Here is a 16,725-nt window from a genome sequence, read left to right on the forward strand (position 1 = left end):
CAGAGGTTATTCTGGACCATGATTCATCATGTTCATCAGATTGCTTCAGCAATTGAGAATACAATGGCCCGATCGGTTGCGACCGGTGGAACCGCTGGTTACATTTTAAAAAAAAACAATGCTCTGGCAGCCAGCGTGATTCCATTGAAACCCTTGACGAGGAAGGGATCAATGAGTGTTTGTTTCAATTTGATGTTTGTTAGAAAAAAATAAATCTGCATGTCATGTCTTGTCCTCATCGTTGTTACTATCTTAATGTTTCCTTGCCAGGTAGACATTGTAAAGCTCCTCGAGCGAGAATTTTAAGCTGATTTGTTTTTTTTTTTTGTTTTTTTTTTAATGAATACATGATAGTCTTATTTACTGTATATTAACGATTATATTTACAGCACAGCCTTTCTTGTTATTCATTTGAGCTTTATATCAAATTGTAGTACATCAAAATAATGTTCCGTTAGAGTGGTAAGATAGGGTGGTCAATAAGGGATCGGGATTTAGTCGGTAGGGGAACGATGGAAAAGAATGTCGTCGGTAGGGAAAAAATATATCACATATCTAACACCACTAGAACATGGAAAATATTTCTTGCCGATTGACAACCCAAACCTACCACCGTGTCTTCAGATTTTGCGACATTGCTCTTTGAAAACGGTATTATTTTTTTATTGGCGGACTTCCGTGATTGGAGTCCATTGCACATAATATAAATCTAAAGGTGAATTTGTGTGCGTTCATTCGAATGTTAGTGATGTTTGTGTTAGATCATAATTGAATGGCATGTTCTTTCGAACAAATGGTGTTTTTCGAGGAAGGAATGAATAGAATAGACAGTATTCCAGTAGAGACGCGCCAATGCTGATGAGTGACCAATTATCGATATTTCTTTTTCAGCAGTGTTTACATAAATAATAACGTGAAGTTGAATGTAAGCTTCAATTTAATTACAAAAAAACAGATCAAATGAACGTTTCGGGTTTCCCCTTTATCAACAAAACAGGATGATTGAAACACCACAGATGAATGAGATGATGTGGTAGTGGCGTAGTTAAGATCTACATTTGACATTTGATCTGTTTTTGTAATTAAATTGAAGCTTACATTCAACTTCACGTTATTATTTATTTCTTCGAGCTTCGAGCAGCAACATTTGCACTACGCAGTGTTTACATTAAAACCGGAACTGAACACACAATTATATTTTGTTGTATGGAAAACCTCAAATCAGCGCAAATAAATATTGCGTCATTCAATGTGGGTGGACTATCGTCTAATATTAAGACTACCAATCCTATCAAGGATTTAAAGAAATAGAATCTCAATATCCTATGCCTTCAAGAAACGAAACGACCCAAAACAGACCAGATCATTGAAGGGAATCGACTAATAACCTTTCCACACGAAAACAGACAAGGGGGCTTGGGGTTTCTAATAGCTCAGGCATGGCTACCACATCTAAAAACATACGGGATCATTCATGATAGGCTAGCAGTATTAAAAATTAAGAACTCTGCAAATATATTAAATAGCAACAGATCTACAATAATAATTAACACTCATATGCCCACTGCAGTATCAACAGTAATCGACGCTGATGAGAGAGAAACAACATTATGATGAAATAGAAAGCCTCATAAACAAACTGGAAAAGAAGATGTCATACTGGTGGGGGATTTTAACTCAAAAATAGGCCAGAAATCAGAAGGTGAATGCTGTGTAGGCAACTACTCCAAAAAGGCAAAAGACATGATAACGGTCAACGCCTAACTGACAACAAATTCCAAAGACAACAAATTTCAAAAGGAGCTTCTGTCGAATCATCCAACAACTTTCAGAAGAACAAAAGCAACTTAGACTCAATGTTAACAGTTGTCACGATGAAGAACTAAAACGAGAATGGAAAACACAGAGAAATCAAGTGATGCATAAAATCAAAGCACCATCTATTATCAATTATAAAAGCAAAATCGGCAACATGGCAATGGAAATGGAAAAAGCCCCAGACAGCATGAACATAGTCAAAGCTGTTAAAAACATTAAAAAGAAACCCCAAAAAAATCCGTCTTATAATATCTGATGATGAGGGTAAAGTAATCTGTGATGGCAAATAAATAGTTGAAAGAGTTAAAAACTTCTTTGAGAATAAGTACAAAGGGGATCAGCAGATAGAACCGTTCGAATATCCCGAATCAAGACTGAAAGAACCAATAACCGATCTTGAGGTTAGTGCAGCTATTTACCAACTTAATAATCATAAGGCCCCGGAAATTGACACCATCAAAGCAGAGGAGCTAAAATATGTCTAACTGAACCACTCCTAGTCGCCATTGCTAATAATATGTTTAATCGAATGTCCGAACATAAAACACATCTTGATCTCGGCTCCGGTAAACTAATTTTGTTGAATAGACCAAACAAGAAAAAAGGACCACTAGAAAATTTAAGACCAATTGTTCTTCTTTCAACACTTTGAAAACTGCTCAGCGTATTAACACTCATCAGAATAAGATCAAAGATGGAGGAATATCTGTCACCGACACAGAGCGGATTCAGAAAAGATAGGAGTACCAGTGACATTGTATGGTCTCATAGGTGGTTGAAAGCCAGAACTGAAAAATACAAAGAAGAGTTCACTATATTGGGCATTGACATGAGCTCTGCATTTGATACAATCTGCAGAACAAAGCTTTTGAATGTACTAAATAAATTTCTCGAAAAAGATCATATCCAACTAATAAGATCACTGCTAGCAAACACAACACTTACATTTACATCTGGTGCGGAAACAGTTTCACTATTAACATCACTGGGAACTCCCCAAGGAGACTGAGCCCAATCCTTTTACCGTATATTTGGAAGCAGCACTAAAAGAATTAAGACAGAAACTCCTGATTCCTCACATCCTTACCCGCGAACTGATTTACGTAGACGATGTTGATATCATATTTGATACAGCAGACCTGGCGAAGCAGCACATACCAATAATATCAAATACTCTGCGACATTGAAATCTAAAGGTCAACGAATCCAAAGCAGAAATTACAGTCGTTAACAAGAAACAAGTGGAAACAAGAAAACTCGGAAACTTGATTAATGAGAATGAAGACATCAAACAGAGAAAAATGATAGCTCAAACTACATTCAGAGAACTAAACAACGTTTGGAACAGGACGAACATCATTAATGAAAATAAAAGAATACGCCTTTACGAAGCGCTAGTGTTGCCAATCCTTATATACACCTGTGGTACGTGGGGTCTTACAATAAAGAATTTGGCTACCCTGGACACCCTTGATCGCAAACGATGTGATGAAACCACGTACAGAATGCATAGCAACATAAACATTTTCGGCAATTTAATAACGTATGTTAATAAATATAATTTAAGAAGTGTCACACTTGTGACACAGCAGTAACGTGTCTAAAACCGGTCGCACATCTATTCGGTAACTTGTGGGATCAATTATCTTTATCGTTATTTATTTCGGGAATTCTAAATGAAAATATTTTTGAAGTAAGTCCTTCTGAGCCACTTGGGCTCATTGTAAGACAAACGAAGTCCTTTAGAGCCTTGTAGCCAATGGTGCAGGAGTTATCCCGGTTTCAATAGCGTGAAGCGGGCAATTAACGTATTTGTTTGAAAACCTTTGAACAGGACGCTAGTCTATCGCAGATTACAATCCCAGCTTGACAGGTACCCTTTTACACCTGAATGGAGTGAGTGATTGGAGTAAATTTTCTTGCTCTCGGAAAGTACAAATTGGCTTCGGTCGGAATCGAACACAGAACCTCTGAGTCCAGAGTACAACGCGCTAACCATTCGGCCATCCTGCCTCCTAAGCTTATAAATCCGGAACTTATCCATGTTTCTGTAGCGTTGAGCAGACAGACAACAGCTTAAAATTTAAAAAAATAAAATTCCCTTTATCCATAGGGGAAATTTTTCTCGGGGGTCTATTCCAAGGGGAGACTGGAATAACCCAGACGTCAGCCGTAATGCGCGCCGCAAATTGAGCTAGGGCGAGGTATAACCTAGGCGTCAGCCGCAGTGCATCGCCGTAAATTGAGCTAGGACGAGGTGACTTGTTCAAGGCCACACAGCGCAGTGATCGAACCTGGTACCTTTCGGGTACGAAGCAAAGACCGTACCGCCGAGCCATGCAGACCCTCTATTATCCTCATGAAAGGACGCTAGTCTGTCAAAAATTACTTTCATCAGCGAACTGGTACTCATTTGCACCTGGGTTTAGTGAGGTGATTCCAAGAAAAACATTTTAGGAAAAGATCGGAGATCACCATAGTCTATGGATTTGACCCTTGAGCAATCTTTGGGTCATTAAAGGATGCATCAAATATTATTTCCTCTTTCCATTTGTCTTTTTTTCTACGTAGTAAAGCACAGATATATGCAACCTCCATTTCATCCATTTAATAATAATACATCTTTATTGAGAGAGAGAGAGAGAGAGAGAGAGAGAGAGAGAGAGAGAGAGAGAGAGGGGGGGGGGGGAGGGAGAGAGAAAGAGAGAGTGAACAAGGGGAAATTGTTCATTGGTGTGTTTATGTTCATGCGTGTGTGTGTGTATGTGTGTGTGTGTGTGTGTTGCACTCATGTTATTATGACATAAGAGAGTATGATTAGGACTCAAAATATATTTAGAGTATATAGTAATAATATTAATATGTGTAGCTTAGTTTAATATGGGAGAAACAAAATTGAAGTAACTCAGCTCTTTATAGATAGTATGCAGATGACGTCACTCAGGCCTTTGTTATTGTTTTTGCCATCCGCGTTTGTGAGTTGTTCTCACTAAACTGTATTAACCAGACTATAAAAGTTCATGGTTACACAGAGTTTGTGTGTTGGTCCGTTATACTTCCGGATGGCAATGTTGTGAACTCCTTGGCCAAGCGCATTCTATCTATAGTTTATCGCCGACTGCTTTTTATGATTATGAATGATTCTCACTGAATTCTAGCGGTCGGACTTTGAGCGTTCGGGATTGCATGTGGTTTTGTGTATTGGTGCGTTGTGTCCTGCTGGCGGGTGTTTTGAGCATTTTGGACAAACTCACAGCATCGATAGTTATTCCTCACATACAGAGAAGATAGATAAGAAGGAAGAGAGAGAGAGAGAGAGAGAGAGAGAGAGAGAGAGAGAGAGAGAGAGGGGGGGAGAGAAAGGACAAGATTCTTACCCTTAGAAAGGAAAGGGGGAGGAAATTTGATGTGCAAATCTCATTATCTCATTTTATGTAACTTTACTATAACAAAATTGCATGTTATGTATATAATATGAAGATATTTTTTAATTCAGAAAAGTGAGTGAGCAGGCACTTATGTTGGTAACAACAAGATATGAAGTGAATAGAAAAGTGCCAGAAGACAATAGAGAATAAAAAATTTTCGCGGCGGTGGTGGGGTTTGAACCTGCGACCTTATTGGTACGACAACTCCGCCTGGCAGGTGAGAGCGTGGCTCTACCGTGTGAGCTATCCACGAACACAAAAATATTCGTTTCAAACTCAAAGTCATTACTAGATCCCTCTCTCACCCACTTCTTGAGACCGCCGATTCGTTCGTACACCACCATCGCGAATAATTTTGACCAGCAGTTAAGCTTAATAGCCAATATTCTCAACACAAACATATAACATAGAAACGATTGAGACATTGAGTATGCTCCGGTGTATGGGGTGAATTTTTTAATTCAGAAAAGTGAGTGGAGCAGGCACTTATGTTGGTAACAACAAGATATGAAGTGAATAGAAAAGTGCCAGAAGACAATAGAGAATAAAAAATTTTCGCGGCGGTGGTGGGGTTTGAACCTGCGACCTTATTGGTACGACAACTCCGCCTGGCAGGTGAGAGCGTGGCTCTACCGTGTGAGCTATCCACGAACACAAAAATATTCGTTTCAAACTCAAAGTCATTACTAGATCCCTCTCTCACCCACTTCTTGAGACCGCCGATTCGTTCGTACACCACCATCGCGAATAATTTTGACCAGCAGTTAAGCTTAATAGCCAATATTCTCAACACAAACATATAACATAGAAACGATTGAGACATTGAGTATGCTCCGGTGTATGGGGTGAATTCACCCCATACACCGGAGCATACTCAATGTCTCAATCGTTTCTATGTTATATGTTTGTGTTGAGAATATTGGCTATTAAGCTTAACTGCTGGTCAAAATTATTCGCGATGGTGGTGTACGAACGAATCGGCGGTCTCAAGAAGTGGGTGAGAGAGGGATCTAGTAATGACTTTGAGTTTGAAACGAATATTTTTGTGTTCGTGGATAGCTCACACGGTAGAGCCACGCTCTCACCTGCCAGGCGGAGTTGTCGTACCAATAAGGTCGCAGGTTCAAACCCCACCACCGCCGCGAAAATTTTTTATTCTCTATTGTCTTCTGGCACTTTCTATTCACTTCATATCTTGTTGTTACCAACATAAGTGCCTGCTCCACTCACTTTTCTGAATTAAAAAATTCACCCCATACACCGGAGCATACTCAATGTCTCAATCGTTTCTATGTTATATGTTTGTGTTGAGAATATTGGCTATTAAGCTTAACTGCTGGTCAAAATTATTCGCGATGGTGGTGTACGAACGAATCGGCGGTCTCAAGAAGTGGGTGAGAGAGGGATCTAGTAATGACTTTGAGTTTGAAACGAATATTTTTGTGTTCGTGGATAGCTCACACGGTAGAGCCACGCTCTCACCTGCCAGGCGGAGTTGTCGTACCAATAAGGTCGCAGGTTCAAACCCCACCACCGCCGCGAAAATTTTTTATTCTCTATTGTCTTCTGGCACTTTTCTATTCACTTCATATCTTGTTAATATGAAGATATTACTATTTCTCATAAGCGTCAAAGAACAGAGAGAGATAGAGATAGATAGATAGATTGATAGATAGAGAGAGAGAGAGAGGAGAGAGAGAGAGAGAGAGGAGAGAGAGAGAGAGAGAGAGAGAGAGAGAGAGAGAGAGAGAGAGAGAGGAGGACCACAGGCTTTCCCTCTCATAGCTTGTTACAGGAAATAATATAATATGGAGTATGATGAAGATGGTGATGGTAGTAGTAGTTTCGTATGGCTACAACTCCACGTTGTTTCGCTTCACCCAATCCGCGAAAGCACTGTCCGCCTCATGAACCATTTGGTAGCCGCCTGGGGTGCTGTTGCGGGGCACTTCAAAATGATGTGGTCCATGTCTTGGCAAAGGTCATCGCATGCTGGGAATTTTGGAGATGATGCATAACCCCATCGATGCAAGTCTGAGGCTGTTCTACCATGCCTAGATCTTATTCTGTTGCATGCTGACCATTCTTTTCTGGTAAGAGTATGGAAACCAGGCAGTGGTATGTTCGTTGGTTCTTCAATAATTTCACCAGCCTCTGGTGGTTTTTGTTTCCATTCCTCTCGCCAGGCCTCCTCTATGTCGAAATTGTCATTTCTGGTATTGTAATAGGGTTTCCTTGATTTGAGGCGAGCTGTTTTAGGGGCCGACTCTATTATTTCTTTGAGTGGCGTCAGAATTGAGGTATTATCCAGACGTTTGAACTGTTTTTGACATGCTGATTCTCGACGTAGGTGAGGTGGGGCGATGGTGTTATAGGGGAATGGTGAAAGTGAAGGATTGTAACAAAAATATTAGGAAGGTTGTTGTAATGATGATGATGATGATGATGAAAATGGTGATGATGATGATGATGTTATTGTTGATGCCGGGTTTTTTTTCTCGATGACTTCGATGTTACTAGTGTGCATCTGTGTGAGTGTGTCTATGTCAATATTGTATTGTTTTAAATGTGTAACCAAATGACAAATTGCCACTTTTTTGAGGACAGTAAAGATTTATTATTATTATTATTATTTATTATTATTATTATTATTATTATTATATTATTATATATTATTATTATTATTATTATTATTATTTTTGATAACGCATTTGCGCAAGCGATACGCGAGGTGTGTCCTGGGACAGACCTGTCCTAGTGCGGTACCCCTTTTGAATATAAGTTTTCTCCAGTGGGACAGGACAAAATTGTCCTGGGACAGTTTTGTCCTAGTTCGGAAGGAGCCTGACAACGGCTTGGGACACAACGGGACTGTTTTGTCCCGTCCCAAGATGTGCGGTAGGTTTCTCTAAATTATATATGTTACAGATTTGGGACAGGACAGTCCTTTCCTAGTGCGGTACCCCTGTTAAGCCGCAGGTTCAGGAAGTAGCAGAAATCCATAATATATAATAATAAAATCAATCGTACACATTCTCCTATGTTAAGGGAGCAATAACTAGGACAAAAAACTATTTAATATTCTACGTGAATTTTGTTGGTATTGATATGAGTAAGTAAAATATTCCTCTGTTGACGAATCATTTACTCGCTTTTATGTGACTTTTTTTCAAACCCTTTTTATGTCGCTATTTGTCCCCAAATTTCTCATGGGATATTTTTTAAAATACCAATATTGACATAGTTGATCATTTGCTGAGAAAACTCTTTAACAGAAAACGGGGTTGTTTTTTTTTTTGCGTTGACCCAATTTTTCCCACCCTGTCCATTTCTCCCAATCCAATGTCCACTTCTCCCCTTTTTGAACGCATTGCAAAAAAAAAAAATAAAAAAAAATAAATAAATAAAATTAAAAAAACCCACCGTATTTATAGTCAGTTCGTAGTTTGATTATGTTTTGTTTCGTCATAAATAAATGCTGGTACAAAAAAGAATTGTTTTTGTTTTAATCTCTCGTCGTGGAGAAATTTCTAAACCAATGGGGATATAAATATATAACTTTTTCTTAGAAGATGGAGAGAACAATCTGCAGTTATCGATAATGGTTTTAGAAGAATAACTATTTGAATCAGGGAAAGATTTTATGATGTATGTTATATACATACACACACACACACACACACACAACATATATATATATATATATATAATATATATATATATATATATATATATATACTAGTAAAAAGCCCGAAATTTCGCGGGGAAGGACTACTTTCATTCAATATTGCATGAATCATTTTCTTGATTAGCTTGATTACGATTAGATGCAAACTTTAATCGATGTGCTTGTCGTCGCTGTCATGCTTTATTCGGAATGATTTTAGTTTATCAGTCAGTAGATATCAATATCAATAAGTCACAAGTCTTTATCACGCTTGACTTGGGAGGCCTTCCGAAAGCTCCTACAAATGGAAACAACATAAATAATATTCCCTCAACTAACCCCAAGAAAAAGTAAAACCTAGACTACCTTTAACTAACCCTAATAGGAAAATAAACACCCTAGCATTATAACTAACCCTAATAGAAAAAAAAACCCTCGGATTGCTTTGCACTACCTTTCAATACTTCATAAATTAAAACGGCGGCCGAGAATCAAAACAATGGGCAAATTAGGAAATTTTAAACTTTCACAAATCTATCAAGGTTTGTTCTAGAGTTTTTAAAATGCTTCTTTATGATGACAAATTGAAAAAATAAACGCCTGACAAAAGATATATGGTGAAAATACAAATTGAAAGAATACTGGGGATGTAGGAGCTTTCGGAATGTCTCCCCCCTAGCACCTTTACTAAGACTTATGACTAACCCTAATAGAGAAAAAAAATCCTCACAAATTTATATGATAACAAATTGAAGAAATAAACGCCTGACAAAAGATCAACGGTGAAATACAGATTGAAAGAATACTGGGGATGTAGGAGCTTTCGGAATGTCTCCCCTTTACCTAACTTATGTGAGGTCAAATGAAAATCTGAAGCAGACGCGAAAAATATCAAGTTAGTTCGGGCTAGAAGCTAGACAGATACAATTGACAGTTTGCCGACGTTTAATTAAATATTTCCCAGGGCAATAATTATCACATCGATGGCATAAAAACGACCGTAATATCAGCAGTAATATTAGTTGACGTTGTTAATCGGTGAAACTTGTTTAAAATTTCTGTAAATCCGAATACCTTCATGTGATCAAGTGAATAATATCACTATGAATGCCACGATTTGCTGAAAATGCCAACACACACACATGTATACACCACACACAACACACACACACGCACACACACAAACATACACGCAATTAGAACATACTACTACATAACAACACTGATCACCGCTATATCAACAACACAACGGAAGTAATATATAATAATACTTGATGTCATACATAGATGACACAAACTGACAACTTTTTACAGTGACGAAATTGGTTGATTTTGAGAGTGTTAGTGTCGTCGGTACGTATTTTATGATATCTGTGTGACTCAACGAACTTTCAAACTGACTTTAAATTATAAAAGGAAATCAAGTTATCTTTTTATCTATCTGTAAAAAATACATTTCTAATTTTCAAATCTTTCAGTAGAGTTGTGGGACGTATCATTTTTTTTATTGACTCAAATAAGCACAATGTTCTCCACAATGCTATATTTTTTAAAGAAAGGATATATATATATATATATATATATATATATATATATATATATATATATATATATATATATATATATATATATTACTCACATTCTCTTCGAATCCCATTCTCGTAGTGGAGAAATTTCTAAACTAATGGGGATATAAATATATAACTTTTTCTTAGAAGATTAGAGTACAAGCTGCAGTTATCGATAATGGTTTTAGAAGAATAACTCTTTGAATCAGGGAAAGATTTTATGATGTATGTTATATACATACACACACACACACACACATATATATATATATATATATATATATATATATATATATCAAGGATATATATATATATATATATATATGTATATATATATATTTATATATATATATATATATATATACATATATATATATATATATATATATATATATATATATCCTTGATATATATATATATATATATATATATATATATATATATATATATATATATATATCAGTTGCTGTGCCTGAAATAAGTAATCTGTTTCTCTGCCTATGGTTCTACCTCTCTCTCTCTCTCTCTCTCTCTCTCTCTCTCTCTCTCTCTCTCTCTGTGTGTGTGTGTGTGTGTGTCTGTGTATGTGTTTCTATGCATCTTTGGTTCTTCCTCCAGCGCACATAAAACTTACTCACATTCTCTTCGAATCCCATCCCCTTTCCCAAGATAAAAAAACACCCATAAATAAACATAACGCATTCACAAGATGCTGGTAGCATTGAAAAATTTAAACTCGATGAAGTCAGAGATGGACTATGAATGAGAGAAAGTGACAAGAGAGAGAGAGAGAGAGAGAGAGAGAGAGAGCGAGAGAGAGAGAGAGAGAGAGAGAGAGAGAGAGAGAGAGAGAGAGAGAGAGAGAGAGAGAGAGAGAGATTGGTGGATGGTTAAATTGGTAAACAGATAAACAGAGGCGAAGGAGACGAAAAAAGTCAACAAAACATTTTGGTTATTCTGTGTAATTCCCAGATTCTCTTAGTGTTATCTTTACCAGCTGGTTTTGATTTCAAGTCATTAGTCCAGTGGTGTGAGTCCCTCTGCTCTCTTGATTGTGTACCTACGTTTTCTGTTATAATGTAAAATGTATGAATAGAACACACAGAAAAGAAAAGAAAAAAAGCTAAATTCAACAGACCTCGTGCACATCACATGGCTAAGCTGAGAAAATATTGTTATTAGTACAGTACTTGTTGACAATGAATGCTTTAGTACAAGGGAGAGAGAGAGAGAGAGAGAGAGAGAGAGAGAGAGAGAGAGAGAGAGAGAGATGCAGATAGATAGATAGATAGATAGCTAGATAGATAGATAGATAGATAGATAGATAGATAGATAGATAGATAGATAGATAGATAGATAGATAGATAGATAGATAGATAGATAGATAGATTGATAGATAGATAGATATAACTTTGATTTTTGAATATTTTTATTGAAAAGCCAATGACCCATATCAATATATCTACAACATAAGAAACAAAACAAAAACCAAAACAAACAAACAAAACAAAACAAAACAAAAAAAAACACTACCAAACAACTAATGATTCATGAATAAAAAGTTCACCTCTATTATTCCCAAGGAATTTACCCAATGGAAACCGTACGGTGCTCTCATTGGCTAACCAACCAGCGGCCTCGATGAGAAAAATATCCGCCATTGAGACATTGGCTGGGAATCGCGTTACTATAGTAAACAAGCGCTGATCGGCCGTTCATGAAATCTAAGAAAATAACTTCCTGCTCTCTCGTTTAACTCAAAACTATTCAAAACGATGTCTCTAAAATGATATAAATGTGACTTCTTAATTTTTTCTTCACGGTCAAAACACACAACATTCTATTAATGATTACGTCCTAGGCAAAAAGGTCAGACCATGATGTGGTGGTGGTGATGATTGTAGTTGTATTAGTAGTGGTAGTGATGATGATGTGGTGGTGGTTGTAGGTGTAGTAGTCGTGGTAATGGTAATGATATGGTGGTGGTGGTGGTGGTTGTAATAGTAGTGGTCGTGATGATGATGTGGTGGTGGTGGTTGTAGTAGTAGTGGTAATGATGCGGCTATGTGGTCTAGTAGTATGAAACTCGCTTTCGGATCGGAAGGTCCTGGGTTCGAGCCTCGCGCTCGGCGCATAGTTGAGTCCTAGGAAAAGGCTCTTTACTCACATTCTCTCACCGTACTCAGGTGTAAAATGAGTACCTGGCCGTTAACAGAGTTTTCTTTGTCCGAAAAAATGTAATATCGTCTAACCGGCGTCGTGTCCCGTCCTACATGTTAAATGTTGACCAGGGACCCCTTGTAAAGCGCTTTGAGCACGTTTAGTAGATATTGCACTATATCAAGCTCAATTTTTAAAAAAATATTTCAATGATGATGATATGGTGGTGGTAGTTGCAGTAGTAGTGGTAGTGATGATAATGTGAAGGTGGTTGTAGTTGTAGTAGTAGTGATAGTGATGATGATGTGGTGGTGGTTGTAGTAGTAGTGGTAGTGATGATGATGTGGTGGTGGTGGTTGTATTAGTAGTTGTAATGGTGATGATATGGTGGTGGTGGTGGTTGCAGTAGTAGTGGTAGTGATGATGATGTGGTGGTGGTGTCTGTATTAGTAGTTGTAACGGTGATGATATGGTGGTGGTGGTGGTTGCAGTAGTAGTGGTAGTGATGACGATGTGGTTGTGGTGGTTGTAGAAGTGGTAGTGATGACGATGTGGTTGTGGTGGTTGTAGTAGTAGTGGTAATGGTAATGATATGGTGGTGATGGTGGTGGTGGTTGTAGTAGTAGTGGTAGTGATGATGATGTGCTGGTGGTGGTGCAGTAGTGGTAGTGATAATGATTTGTTGCTGGTGGTTGTGGTAGTAGTAGTGATGATATTGTGGTGGTGGTTGTAGTAGTTGAGGTAGTGATTAAGATGTGGTGGTGGTTGTAGTAGTAGTGGTAATGATGATGATATGGTGGCGGTGGTTGCAGTAGTAGTGATGACGATGTGGTTGTGGTGGTTGTAGTAGTAGTGGTAGTGATGATGATGTGCTGGTGGTGGTGTAGAAGTAGTGGTAGTGATAATGATGTGGTGCTGGTGGTTGTAGTAGTAGTGTTAGTGATGATATTGTGGTGGTGGTTGTAGTAGTAGAGGTAGTGATGATGATGTGGTGGTAGTGGTTGTTGCAGTTGTAGTGGTCGTGATGATGATGTGGTGGTGGTGGTTGTAATAGTGGTGGTAGTGATAGTGTAGTAGTAGTGGTAGTGATGATGATGGAGTGGTGGTCGTTGTAGTGGTGATGATGATGTGGTGGTGGTGTGGTGGTAGTGATAATGATGCAGCGGTGGTGGTTGTAGTAATTGTGGTAGTGATGAAGTGGTAATGGTGGTTGTAGTAGTAGTGACAGTGATGATGTGGTGGTTGGATAACACATTATAGGTTATTATGATACATGATTACACACATTCTCTAACTTCATTTTTGACAGCTTCATTGTGCCATAAATATACGCAACAGTTCTGAATCATTTTATTGTGGATTTTGATATTGTTTGTTGTTTTTCTTGTGTCGTTATGTTGACATAGAGACCGTATGAATGGTAATGCTTACATTCCCAGCCCAAGATATAATGGCGCTGAATGCTTTCATTGGTGGACACTTTTTAGGCTTCGTTTAATTCTATGATTATTCCACTTCTCTCATTAGAAAACCCAATCATTTCTTAATCGTTGAATAATGCTTTTATCGCGTTGAATAACATTTTATTCAACGATTGCAGAATATTTTCGCACATTTTATTGGTGTAAAATTAGGTGTAAAAGACATCTGATTGGTAATCAAAATAATCATTTGGTGCTAACGAATACAAATCCAGCGGTTTTATTTTTGGGTCAAATTGTCATTCAAGCAGAAGGAGAAAGATACAAATTATGATGAAATGAAGTTGGTTACAAAATATCTAATAATCCTAATTGGAGGGGTAGAATAAACGTATTCTTTCAATTCTTTGTATTTATTAAACTCGTTATATTTTTATCGCGCAATAACACATACTCGCAAACTCGTTATGTTCTTGGGTACGAGATCTACTTTACTGACAGACCTGGACATACAGACTTTGAGGAAGTGAAATTAACCCTTCTTGACCCCACTCCTATTCAATGCAAACCATATCCCGTCCCTCTTTCTAAGGAAAAGGCGATAGAAAAGAAATACAGAACCATGCTAGATGCAGGCATTGTAACGCCATCTACACCACCTTACAGTGCACCTACTGTATTACTTCGGAAACCCAACGGGCAACACAGATTATAATGTATTGACTATCGAAGACTCAAAGAGGTTACTGAGTTTCAACAAGAACCACTCCCAGATCCCAACCGGATATTCGCCTCGTAAACGGGGAAAACATTTATCAGCCGTCTTGATCTGACCAAGAGATTTCATCTAATTTCTGTTCATCCCCTATCTAGGACATACTCAGTGGCGTGGGGCCATTGGATCGAATGGTGCCAGGCACCATCCAATTTTTAAAAAAATTCATTAACAGCATAATTTAATTAAAAATAAAACTGAGAAATTTTAACTCCATTGTCTTTCGCCAACTCGCCAATAACATACTGCCTTTTTAGTCTCCACTCTATTCAAGATTCCGAATCACGCACTGCGCCGACTCGTGTGTTGGTGACATCACTGCGCGAGTTAGTGACGGAATCAACACCGTGGTGCAAAGCAATCCAAGCTCCAGTTAATGCTCTATCCTTTAGTATCGCTACAGCTGATTGAGCGAGAAACTGGGTCGAATTATACTATCTTCAAATAGCGGAAAACCCCTCGACTTGTGCCAGGATCTGAGAGCTCCACCGTTGGACTGGAGGGATGCGCCAATGTTACACCATTTACGTCATAATTAGGGTAACTTCGGCCATCCAAAATATTACATTAACTGTCAAAAACACTGATCATTGTCAAGTTTATTTGTAAGCAGCAAAGAAAAACAACATAAAACTTAAATATATGACATATCAAAATCCCCCCACCTCTTTTTCACGATGATTGAATAAAGTAATTCTTTGCAACGAAGCATTGGGACGAATTTACCAACATTTTTCTTGCTTGTAGTGCCGAGTTGATGGTTACGTGTGTATGAGTGTTTATTTGTGTGTGTGTGTCTGTGTGTGTATGTGTGTGTTTGTGCGTGTGTATTTGTGTCAGTCAGAGAAAGAAAGCGAAGATTGTCAACAGTTATATTTTGGTGTGTTTTTAGATTTCTTAAGTACTTAAGTGGAGTGATTTTTTCTTTGTGATGCTTTAAGATTTGAATCTACCTTTTCTTTGTGCAATCATTAATCGTATTCCACTGAGTTCCATTATTTGAGATATACTTTGAAGTTTTGTTTTGTTAAACAATGAATTGCAATGAATCAAGTTGACTCTTTACTTCACCGACCGTTTGGGAGATTGACACTAGATGACATATTAGAAATAAAAAGAATAGTTCCTCACCAACCAACTGATTTTGCATTAACACAGGTGTGGAAATCTCGAAAACGCTCTTTTTCAGTGACATGGTATGACAGACATGAATGGCTCACAGTTAGTTTTTTAAAAAACAAACGTTTCTTTTGTTTTTATTGTCTACTTGTTACAGATACAACAAACACTGACAAATCATATAGTGACCTTAACCACTTCCATCGTATTTCTTGACCTCCTGAACGTTGTTTTAGCACCCTTAAAAGAGTGAAAAATTTCTTGCAAAATTCAATGACACAGGAGCGGTTAATTCGTTAATGATTTTGTCAATTCACAAAGCTGAAATAGATGCCATTCCAGATTTCAATAAACAAATTATAAAAAGATTTGCAGAGATGAAACATCGCCGTGCAGATTTTCTTTACAAGTACTAAACTCTTTTGATTTACATTTATCACATATTGATTGCATTATCTACCAAATCCAATCCTTTAAATGATGGACAAAGAATAATTACAAAGACCTTTTCACACGGGACTTGTATCTCAGTGTTGTGGCTTGTTGTTTTCATGAATTATGTGTTTTTGTGAGTTTTGTACACTCGTAGAAACCATCGACCCTCCCCCCACCCTTCCAAAAAAGAGAGTTTTTAACATGTGCTCTCTCCTCTTAATCGTGTTCACTGTTTTACAATTTTTTTTTCTTCTAATCATGGCACCACCATATGCCGTCAATACGCCACGCCGCTGGACATACTTACCCTTCTTCAGGACATTACGAACTTACC

At 37.7% G+C, this 16,725-nt stretch overlaps 1 protein-coding gene across 3 annotated transcripts in view; it reads left to right on the plus strand.

Annotated features, from left to right (window-relative positions):
• The window catches only part of LOC144974112 (uncharacterized), a 48,239-nt gene that overhangs the window by 19,666 nt on the left and 11,848 nt on the right, over positions 1–16,725 (plus strand). The window lies entirely within an intron of this gene.

Source organism: Berghia stephanieae, chromosome 5 (genome assembly GCF_034508935.2).
Source record: "Berghia stephanieae isolate SIO BIC M18660-M18661 chromosome 5, UCSD_Bste_1.3, whole genome shotgun sequence".
NCBI lineage: Eukaryota > Metazoa > Mollusca > Gastropoda > Nudibranchia > Aeolidiidae > Berghia > Berghia stephanieae.